Source organism: Euprymna scolopes, chromosome 30 (assembly GCF_053919585.1).
Source record: "Euprymna scolopes isolate OS-2025 chromosome 30, ASM5391958v1, whole genome shotgun sequence".
NCBI classification, from domain to species: domain Eukaryota; kingdom Metazoa; phylum Mollusca; class Cephalopoda; order Sepiida; family Sepiolidae; genus Euprymna; species Euprymna scolopes.
Window position 1 is genome coordinate 28,377,721 of NC_136511.1, and position 12,211 is coordinate 28,389,931.

Sequence of the window (12,211 nt, forward strand, 5' to 3'; positions counted from 1 at the left end):
TGAAGAGAGTGCTCAATACTATTGCAGAGCAAATATGTGTTTTCTTTTTTATTACCGTTTTATCTGTTTGGCTACATATGTTTCCGATGTTGGGCAATGTTTACGATCAGACAGCTTCATCAGACCTCGCAGATAGAGCCTGAAGAAGCTGTTGGATCGTAAACATGGTCCAACATCAGAAACATATGTAGCCAAACAGATAAAACGGTATTAAAAAACTAAAACATATATATATATATATATATATATATATATATATATATATATATAAGGGAGTGGTCACCAACAATGTGTATTTTTTAACATTAATTTATTATTCCGTGTCTTGGTTTGTCATTGAAAATTATGTTTAGATCATTGTAATAATGTTTTTAAATCATTGAAATCGTTTTTAACGCGTTTCAGATGTTCTGTGAAGCGTCCTCTTCAGAAATCATTTAAAATGCTTAGAATATATTCAAGATGTGTTGGAGACGTGAAAAGAGCATTTTCGTAGTTCATTTGAAATGTTTCCAAGAGATGGAAACGTGTAAGTGAATCTACTTTTCATTGGAATGTTCAATTTTTATTACTGTTTTATTGGGTTGTGGTCACTCATGTCTTATGTTTCTCTCTCTCACTCTCTCTCTTTCTGCTTGTGTTTTTATTCATTTTTCTTTTCTTTTTTTCCCTTAGGGTAGGATGTGTGTGTATGTGTGTGCGTTTTCTTTTATTGGTTTGAAGAATGTGTGTACTGTTTTATAGTATTATGAAGTTATTTGCTTCCCTAGGAAGGTAACTGTGATCCAAGGTCGTTACTAATGTGTATGTGTGGGGAGGGGGGGGGAAGCAGCTCCTCTGAAATAAGGGTAGGGGTGTTTTCATTCAATTTTGATATTTATTTTTTGGATTCTTAGATTTTAGTATTGTGAGTTTTCGTTTCAGTCTTAGACTGTTCGAGTATTCTTTATATTATGTTTATTTAGATAAAGGAGTGTATTTATAAATATATATAGGGGATATTTTAATGTTTCTATTTATTTGTCTCTCCATGTGAGTATGGCCAGACCCAGGATCGGTTCCTAGTGTGGTGAAAATCTCTTTCCCCAAAGGGGAGGGGCAACTTAGAGGGGTATAGGTATGGGGAGGGGGTAATAGAAGGGATTATAGTTGTCTAAGTCATGAGAGATTTCTCCTCCACTGACTAAAGGGGGAACGAGGTGTTGGAACAGATATTACGCTATGGTTCTAGGTGTTTCCTATTGTTGTTGGTTTCGAGGTTAAGTAGGGTTGGTATTGTTCAGTGTGTTGTATTAGAGACAGGGGTGTTATGTCTGTGTGTGGTTGTATGCGTGTGTGTGTGTGTTTTAATGTGTTGGTTCTGATTTATGTGTGGGTGTGTATATGTATATGTATCTGCATGCGAGTGTGCCTTGCATTTCATGTTTTTGTGTGTTGATATTAGGCTCTGTTTAGTTCAGGAGTGAATCTTGCTATGAAGTTTTTCCTGTGTAAGTAAATAAAAATAATTGTCTGTTTGGAAGATTGGCATTATTTTTAAGCTATTTCCACTGAATGTGTGTACGTGTTTTGAAACATAGAGGTGTCTGTTATCTGCAATTTTGATGTTGCTCTTATGTAAGGCCACTCTATTGCTGAAATTTTTGGTGGCGCCTATGTAGGATTTGTTGCATGCTGTGCATCTTAGTGCATATACTACATTTCTGGAGGTGCAATTTAGATCCTGCTAATGTTAAAAAGTACACATCTTTCTCTCGTTGGAATTTCTTAACCCTTTATATATATATATATATATATATATATATATATATATATATATATATCAGCAAGGAGATCCGACGTTGTTTGTTGGGATTATATGAGGATCAACAAATGTTCCACTCTCCCATACTTTTATTGTCATCGAAATCGTTGAAACTACCATCTTTAGTCAAATCGATCATTTGCTCTAGTTAACCTACCTCCAGTGTACCGAGAGGAAGCTTCAAATGCCTTCACAATAAATATAATGTAATCGATATTGCATTGTAGAGAAAATTATATGTCACTAATGACTTCATTTGAAGTTTAAAATGCGAAAGTCAAATATCATGGTTCAATTTTGCTCTAAAAATAAACATTCCTTTCGAACGCGCTACTGTTTTATAAAAATCTTACAGTTTATTTTATAGTCAAAATCAGACTGTTCATTCTTAAATCAGATTTTTTCGATTATCGTTTTTTGATACCTACCAGATTCAAAACTGACATAAGAACATTCCCAGATAATCAAAACTTTGATAAAAAAAATCGACCCAGCCGTTTCCGAGACAAATGGGAACGAACTGACACACACATACAGTTCTTTTTAAAAATAGATAGATAAATAGATAGATGGATAGATAGATAGATAGATAAAATGATAGATAGATAGATAGATAGATAGATAGATAGATAAAATGATCTGAACTCCTTTTACGAAATTCGGTCGAATTCGTAAGATTTGGATTCTTCGGACTACTATTTTCACTTCAGTCTTATTTTCAAAACATTTCAATCGGCGTAATATTCGACCTCCCTGTCGCATAGCCCGTATTGTAATGAATAAAGTCCGTTTTAACATTAAGTTGTAAGTTGCACTCTTATTGATTGAAGGGTTATGATTTCTGAGGACTTTAAGGATCAACCGTTTTCGAGTCCAAACTGAACGAACTCACGCACACTTACATACAAAAATTTCATGAATGTCATCTTATGTATATATATATATATATATATATATATATATATATATATATATATATATATATATATATATATATACTAGCAGGCCGCCTGGCATTGACTGGCCATAAAATAGTTTAAATATGATATTTTGATTAATGTGGGTATAAAAATAAAAAGGGTATCTATTATTACACTGTATTGGACCCAGTATATTGTAATGATTTAAAAAGTTGAAAAAATAAATGATTAGAATCGCAACCAAAACGTTTAGCTTACGATTTACTTTTTCCTTTAATATTAATGCCTTTGTGCGTGAGAGTTCGTTCCCTATGGATTCGAAAACGGCTGGGCCGATTTTTATGAAATTTCACAGGAAGGTACTCTATGTGTTCTTAGATATATTTTATGTCGGAATGTCTTCGATAAGTATCGATAATCGATAATCGAAATAATCCGATGAAAGAAAGAACAGGCGATATTGACCAAAGTTAACATCTTACACAGCCTTACATGATAAGTGCATTTAATAAGTTTTATTACCACACAAGCCGAAAGGTGCGACATAAAAAAATCAACACGGGCACGTTCTAAATGAATGTTTCTATTTAAAGCACAATTGAACCATGATATTTGGCTTTTTCATTTTAAACTACAATTCAAGCTATTATCACTAGGCCTATGACAAGAGAATACTCTTATCATTGTTTTGATTCTCGAGTATATACCCGACATTCTCGAGTATATACCCGACACAGCTAGACACAGTTAATCGAGAACCACATCATTTCATCTAAAAACATATACGATGTTAACTGATATATACTTGAAAGTCAAAATAATTAAAAAGAATATTCTCTTGTCATAGCCTTAATTATTACAACCCAACAAGTAAGGCCACCCATATAAAATCAACAGTGTGTTCTTTGATATGACTAGGGTGCTTTCAAAATGAATGTTTCTGATTAGAACACAAGTGAAGTATGATACTTGACTTTTGCATTTTAGACTTTAATTCAAGCAAATATATATATATATATATATATATATATACACACACATATATATGTATATATATATTTTATAAATTTGTATATATATATATATTTTATAAATTTGTATATATATATATATATATATATATATATACAAATTTATAAAATTAAAAATAGGTTCTTTACAATGCAATATAGACTGCAATGTATTGTGAACTAAGTAACTGGCAGAAATATCTGAACTTGATAGTGCACCGCGATGGGTTCCCAATTAAAGTAGGCAATAAATCGATTTTACTGCAACATGGGCGATTTCACCGATTTCGATGACAATAAAAATATTAGATTGTGAAACATTCGTTGATCACTATTCAATCTCGGGCAACGTCGGATCAACCTGTTAGTATATATATATATATATATATATATATATATATATATATATATATATATATATATATATATAAAACAATGTATTTATATATGTATATATATGTGTGCGCGTGTGTGTATGTGTAACGCAATGATGTTGTAATTGATGCAATCATGACCTGGAATTTTCATTTTCTGCTGTAAATATTGATAGTATGTGACTCTATGAAAGCGACATTTGTAATGGATGTGCGTCAGAAGCAGAGATGCGTTATTGAATTCCTTTATGCAGAAAAATTGAACCGATAAACATTCACGTTGAACGTTTACAAAACCAATGTATTTGATGTTAGCACAGTGATATTGATATATATATATATATATATATATATATATATATATATAGAGAGAGAGAGAGAGAGAGAGAGAGAGAGAGTGAAATTAGACTAAGTCAAACTCTCCATAAAGTTCAGCTATGAAACAATCATTCATTACCTTTTCTAGACATATTTATTATAAAATACAATAATAAACTATCCTTCAAAGTTCACCGCAAAATAAACACAAAAATGATTGCATAAAGTTCCATAAAGTTCAGCTATGAAACAATCATTCATTACCTTTTCTAGACATACTTATTATAAAATAAAATAATAAACTATCCTTCAAAGTTCACCGCAAAATAAACACAAAAATGATTACATACATTTCTACTCACACCATAATAATAAAAGAAAAACATGTATGATAATTGGTTTCTTCCGTACGTGCATTCGGAATTTGCAGTTCAAAATATCTGCACGAAAAATACGAACATCTCACAAACACTTTGAAAACCTTGCAATATCCCACATATTTCATATTAAATCTAAGCGAAAAGCCACACAAATATTTTCCAGGATAAATAAACAAAAATCATATACACCAGACATTTTTCTCATAAACAGATATCTTTTACCTACACAGACCAGTAATCCAAATTGCAACACACAAAACAAACTCGGAATTCCAATCATATAAACCATATCAAAAACTATAAGTCAAATATTAATGACAACAAAACATCTCCAAAATATACCAGTTTCTAAGGTAAATATATACACTGTTCCTTGCCAAAATAGCCATCACAGATACGCTGGTGAAACTAAGCGTAAATTAGAAAAAGGCTCAATGAATATAAAACGGATATAAGAAATAGCAATTCTTTTTCTCTCATTTATTGCAGAAAAATAATACTTTTGACTTAAAACAAGCAAAAATAGTTACATTTATTTCAAAGAAACCACACCAGAGACTTCTTGAATCACCGCTTATTACAAACTCCAGCACAATTAAAGAACGTGGAGGTTTCTATAATGTACCGCAATTAATAAGTAAGCTTCTATTTAAATAACACAATTTACTTGAAGACACAGGTTAACCCTCTCGCACCATAGAAACACCTCCTATAAAATACATATAATCTCAATCAATAAATTACATAACAAAAAACACACTCATTTCAAGTTACACATGTATATTGGAATTTTAACGGACATATTTTTTTCCAAAAAGACTATTAACTACGTCATATCTTCTAAAAATATGTTAGCGGCTATATGACGTTATTAAAAATCTCCCTCCCTTTAACAACCCAATCCCCTTCCTTTTTTTTGAATTTCTAACGTCTTTTTCCGTTTCTGAAATGGAACAGTGTCACACTTTTTACAAGAAAATGTTCAAATATTTATACTGGTGTTTTTGTTTTCGTAATTTCATTTAGCCAGAGGAAGTCTCGAAATAAAGACGAAACGTTGATAAACGCATAACTCGTTTTGTTCTTTTTTATTTCTCTATTTTGTCGGAATACTATTTCCATTATTCTCATCATATGTATGTTATATATATATATATATATATATATATATATATATATATATATAGATAGATAGATAGATAGATAGATAGATAGATAGATATGCATTTATAAGTAGGTTAGTAAGAGAAAGAATGATGAGGTTAAATAAAACTTAAACTTAATCATTCTCTTTTTTCACTAATCTATTTGTGCATTCTTTCTTTTAATTTTCCCTTTTATTATTTTGTCATTTATTTTTCATGTAATTTTTTTTAAAATCATGATTTCTTTTATTTTACTTATTATTTCTTTCATTTGTTTGTTTAACTGTGTTTCTTGTTTATTCTTTTCTTCTGTTTTCCTGTCTTTTCCTTTAATTTCTCTCTCGTTCTTTATTTCTCTCAAACCACAATTCAACCATGCATTCAGTTGTTCGCCCCTCTCACAAAATCCGTTCCGCTTGACAAACCTCGTGGCTCACAACTCATTCTATCCCCGTCCCCGCGTTCCCTCTACACATTCACCATAATAAATGCAAATCTCGATTGCCCTCATTATATTTCATATCATGAGAAAGCATTGCTCATGTTCTCATGCATGTTAGAACTTCAAACCAAACACAATCTCACATAAACGTATAGAATTTGAATGCCTACGGTGGAAAATTTTAATGCCTACTACATATTATCCTCGAGTGTCTAAGGTATAGTATTAGAAACTCAAATAAGTTTCCTTCAGTATGGCTACCCCACTCTAGCGTACGCAAAGGAAGGTGTACCTTTTTCAATTGATCTTATCCCTAGTAACAGCACTAAGCTGGATACTGAACTTGACTATAATGAATGTTTCTCGTAGAATCCGATAAGACCAATAGACACAATGAAACATATATTCTAATAGAGTTAACTGTTAAACTGAATAAAAAAGGTAATGTTTTTCACTTCTTTACTAATTCAGCGTTTGAGAGGTAAGTGCAAATTTGTGTGAATCATTCGTATATCTATGTAGCTGATATAGAGACCAAGCGTTATCTCTTTTAAGAGGGTTTTTTTATTTCTATGAAATTACATTGAAGTAAAACAAAAATAAAAAAGTACGGCCATTATTGTTGATACGAATTCATTCACTGATAATTTCTGATGTAATTCCTCATTCTTCACACGATCCAGGTACGTTCTATAATAAAATCTTGTCTTCACATTTGGGGATATGCCGCTCAAAGCACGTTACCTGGCCTTGTCAGAGTATAGAATCGAATTCGGAGTCTGTTGGAGATGATATCTACTTTTCTCTGCATCCTCTTTCACACAAAAAATGTGTTGCTAATCTTTCTCTTTGTCGTTATTTTCATGGTAAGTACTGAATCTAGCTCATATCGTTTTTGCAAAATATTCACTGCAAAATCTCGTCTAGCCTCAGCCACTGCAAGAAAATTGCCTTTCTCACTCACTGTACCTAAAACTAAGAGGAACTTTCATAAAGAAAGTTTTTTTTTCTAAGAACTCTAATTTGTGGAATATGATTCCATGGACCTGCTTTCCAGCCGAGTAGGATGTTAACAACTTACTGACGGGCGATCAATTAAATAATCAATTTCTGAATATTCGCACGAATTTCACCCAAGAATTCTGATCAATATACTAGTTAAATTATTTAACGTGTACAGTTGTAATATGTAGGTTTTATCTTGATTGTATACTCTTTACAAAATCATATGTTAATACATTGTATATGTGAAACCACTTTTATGTTCATCAGCGTGGTATTTTTTCCACTGATGAGATGTTCTAGGAAAGTAATTTTGTTCATTAAAGTGGTGCCTAGGTTTTTGTACATAGCGAGCGAGCAAGCGAAGAGAAAGTGAGAAAAAATAGATGTAAGAGAAATAGAGGAGGAGGAAATTTTTTGCTAGTATTTTAGCAAGGCGGATTCTTGCTGTGAATGTATTCCCATAAAAAGTGAGGGATTATATCTCAGTCAAGCACCTAGAGAATGATATACATAGAGAGAGAGAGAGAGAGAGAGAGAGAGAGCCAAAGAGAGAGAAGCTAGTAATATCTCTTCTGTGTGAAAGGCGTTGCAAAGAAGAAAAAAGATTATCGCTCAAAAATTTGCAAGTTAATTTTGTAGTCTGTCAGGACATGAATAAATTTTTCCGAGTGGAACCTGCCCAGACATGATAGCAGTACTCCATTTTAAGACACACATGGCTCTTTTGCAGATTAAGGATTGTGCCAGGAGTGATGTACTTTCTGGGGCGATAAAATGATACAACCATTTCTCCAATGACATCGATGTTATCCTTTTATTTCAAACCTGAGCGGAAAAGAGTCCCAAAAACTTATCAAAGAAATGGGGCTTCATTAAAGAGAGAAAAGTTTAACGATAGCAAAAATAGGATCCGAGAACTGGTGGTGAAAACAGACAAGTTTGATTTGGGAGGCGTTAAATAAACAAGTAACTTTTCTTTCATTTTTCCACGAATACCAAGAGACAGACGGGGAGTAAGAAAGAGAGAGGGAAAAGGGAAAGATACAGAAAGATTAGGGTCATCAGTGATCTTCAAGATGTTTTCATAGATAGATGTGTAGTCTGCATAGCTATCACGAATTATCCTAGAATGGTATATCATAGAATGGATTTTTAAGGTACGACGGCATTGATATTATGAGCTTTGAACTTCTGCCCGTTAACAATAACTTTAATAGACGTATCAACGAGAAAGAAAATGATGGTTCTGAGGACATTCAAAGTTATTACAGAGCTAGCAATATTTTGAAGTGGAGTTTGTGGCAATTTTTATTGATCTTTGATATATCAATAGCTAACATCCTGGAAATTGAGCCCCTGTCGATTAATTCAATGATTCTGGGCGATATCACAGTACGTTAGCTGTAAATCTTGCAAAATTAAATGCATATTGCTTGTTGCTTAATAGGTTGCTTCTGTGTAAGTATTTAACACTTACATATGCGATCTAGGTGACTGATCTGTCTGTACTGAGACACAGCAGACTGATAATATCTAGTATTTTAAAATCATGGGTAAACTAACGTAGTTTTCCAAGTAAATATTTTTCTTTTAAGCCACTATTAATCAGGTTTGTAAAGATAGGAGCTAGTTCTGGCTATATTTTCCTGATTACTATGATTGGAATGTTGTTTGTACCAGTAGTCAAGTTAACATCAAAATTCTTGATAAATTTGGCAACATTTTGTACAGTATTAGGATGATGCTTGAAATATTTTTCGCCAATGGGAACTTTTTGAGGATAGGTATCCCTAATCGTTAAGGTGGCCTTTGCTGCGAAGTTCTTTGCAAAAATATGGTGTTATCAGATACTTAGATTCTCAAGAGATCACAACTGATACATTAGTAATAGGTTCGATACGGGTCTTACATCTGTTCAGAACGCTTTATGTTATTCTGAAACAGTCATGAAAATGACGTATTTGGCCAACCATTATAGATTTAATAAATTGTACGTTATACTCTTTTGCGTTTTTTAGCATTTGCATTAATAGAAAAGGCTTTGAGTTTTTATTAATGGAAACTGCTCCAAACAAGAATGATCATGATTATATGATGATATAAAAGATTGAGAATAGCAATATAATATCTGCGAGAAAGCAGGTTGCAGAAATTAAGAAAGGATAGGACTAATTAAATTACATGTACGTTTCTGCACCTTATCAAAACCCTTATGTTGGAATAGAGATTCACCAGCTCAAATATGACAACAATACCCCATACATGGTCTGATATTTTAAAACAAATAAAAACTTTTTTAAAGCCAATTAGATACACTTCTTCAAATTTAGAAAATATTCGTTTTCAATCCACCCTGAATGTCAGAAAAAGTCATCTATTGACCAGTTTAGCCGAAATTTACCACAGATCCTAGATTTACGTCTTGGTTTTTCTCCGCTACTCTGGTAGGTCTATTACTGTGTCTCAACTCACGAATACAGTCATGAGCACACGCACACAAACATAACGAACACACAGGTACACATGTCTTTCATTGTAATCTGCCCACCTAAGAGAAGTGTGTATAAACTTTTTCATTGAAATATTTCTAACCCTTTTCGTACGACTTTTTGTCTAATATGAAAACATTGATTTTTAAGTATTAAGTTTTCATTAAATATACTTCGTATAACAGAATAGAGAAGTTTTGATCACGATTTTTTTAGATCCATATAATTCACACCTCTTAAATCATCGACTCTACCGTCCTCGATATTTCAGTTAAAGTATCCTCCTTGTTTTACAAGGACTCTAAAATTATCGACGAATATTTTATGTGTTCCTATTCATGTAAACTTTCATGTTAAACATATATAAAATATCTCTTTTGTAAATGTTTGCCTCTGAACTGATTATTTTGCTTGTGTTTATCATCTAATATTCCTCCAGCTTTTTTACATTTTATTATAAACCTAAAAACAATTTTCACTGAAAATATCTCTTCAAAATCGGCTCATCTTAAACATAACTCGTCCGAATTGGTAACCCTAAAATGAACCCGCTAAAAGGTGTGTGTGTGTGTGTGTGTGTGTGTGTGTGTGCATGCGTGTAGAACAGTCAATGCAAATAAATATGTTATTACTTTGACTAATAATGTATGTCATTACACATCATCATTTGATTCCCCTCCTAGTAGGCGCCGATAAACATAGGTATACGGAGTTTAACAGCTTTCACTTCTTAGAAGTGATATATGTTGAAATTATTTTAATTTACTTTTCTCTGCATAGACATGATATGGCTTGTTTTTGATCGGCGCAATTGCAGAGAATACACCTAAATACCATTAGTAGACTGTGAATTTTTTTTTTACATGGAGTTCACCATTTATCAAGGCCCAATGGCCACTCAGGGATAAGGGTTATTGTGTGTACAGTAATCAAAGGGATAGTGTAGCAATAGTATTGGAGAATTGGTAAGGTGTCATTACTTAGGGGGGGGCTGTTCATCAGGAATTTGTTTGTGTTGGACTTGAAGACATCCAGGTTGAATTCGGGAGGGAAACAGGCAAGCGGAACAGAGTTCCACAGGCGTGCAGTTCTAAGAAAGAAGCTTTGTTCATGATATCTACGTTTTGATTTAGGCACAGATAGGGAGTGGGGAAAACTATTGACGGTGATTTCAGCTAGTCGGGTGTTTTTTAAAAAAGATTTGCGAGGGGGGGGCAGAGAATGGAGCTCAGACGAGCCCCTGCCATGGAAGTAACGATAGAACAATGACAGACCCGCTACGTCTCTTCTGTGGGAAAGAGGTTGCAGGGTAGAGAAAAGGGCATCCCCCACCAAGCCACGAAGTCTATTTTGTACTCTGTCAAGCCAGGATGGGCTGTTTTTAGCGGCTCCCGCCCAGATGTGGCAGCAGTACTCCATCTTTGGACGTACTTGGCTCTTATATTGATAGAGAATTGTATCATTAGTGAGATATCTTCTGAAGCGGTAGAAGGATCCCACCATTTTACCAACGACCTTGGTTACAGACTTGATGTATGTGTTCCATTTAAGATCAAGTGTAAAGGTCAAACCCAGGAGCTTATCAAAACCTGGAGCCCTCCCCCTAGACGAGAGCCATCCATTTCAATTGACGCCAGATGGGGATCAGAGCGTTTATGATGTAGAGATAGGAGCTTGGTCTTAGATGCATTGCTTTTTTGTCACTTTACTTGCTTGTCACAATGCATACTTTATCGGAAGTGGTGAAAGAATGTTGAATATGGAATACACCCCTTAAATCATCAAATTCTACCTAATTTTTACCGTAAACGATAACTACACTATTGTCTCAGTTACCATAAACCTATATCCTTGAGTGGTCTCCGAGCCCAGATAAGTGGTTACTCCCTTATAAACACAAAATGGATAACGCCATAAAACTACCGTTCATCATTTATGACGTCATTATACACTTCCTCAGATTTAGATTTATCAAGTTATTATTGACCACAGCGGTGACTTGGAATTTCCAAATATTTATAAAAAAAAAACACTTTTAGAATTTCAAAATATTCTGTATCGTACGAGTTCAAAACAATGATTCGGCGCATTTTGTAATTTGGACAAAATCATGAAAAGGAAATTGAGAATTCTTCTGTCTGCAGACAAGTTTATTTGCTCTTTGTATAACGCTGAATCAATTTGTTTTCTTATACTGTACCTGCTCGTAATAGTCTGCATTTATTGTAAAATTATATCTTTTCGGTTTAAAATAAACTCTAGTTATGGCTATACGGGCAAGTAAAGCGACAGTCATATAGCCATAACGCTAATTACGGCTATAC

At 33.3% G+C, this 12,211-nt stretch overlaps 2 protein-coding genes across 3 annotated transcripts in view; one reads left to right on the forward strand and one right to left on the reverse strand.

Annotated features, from left to right (window-relative positions):
- The window catches only part of LOC145254722 (sodium-dependent neutral amino acid transporter B(0)AT3-like), a 219,232-nt gene that overhangs the window by 159,517 nt on the left and 47,504 nt on the right, over positions 1–12,211 (reverse strand). The gene's annotated exons all lie outside the window — the stretch shown is intronic.
- LOC145254723 (sodium-dependent neutral amino acid transporter B(0)AT3-like) overlaps positions 1–12,211 on the forward strand; it is a 189,588-nt gene that overhangs the window by 61,626 nt on the left and 115,751 nt on the right. The window lies entirely within an intron of this gene.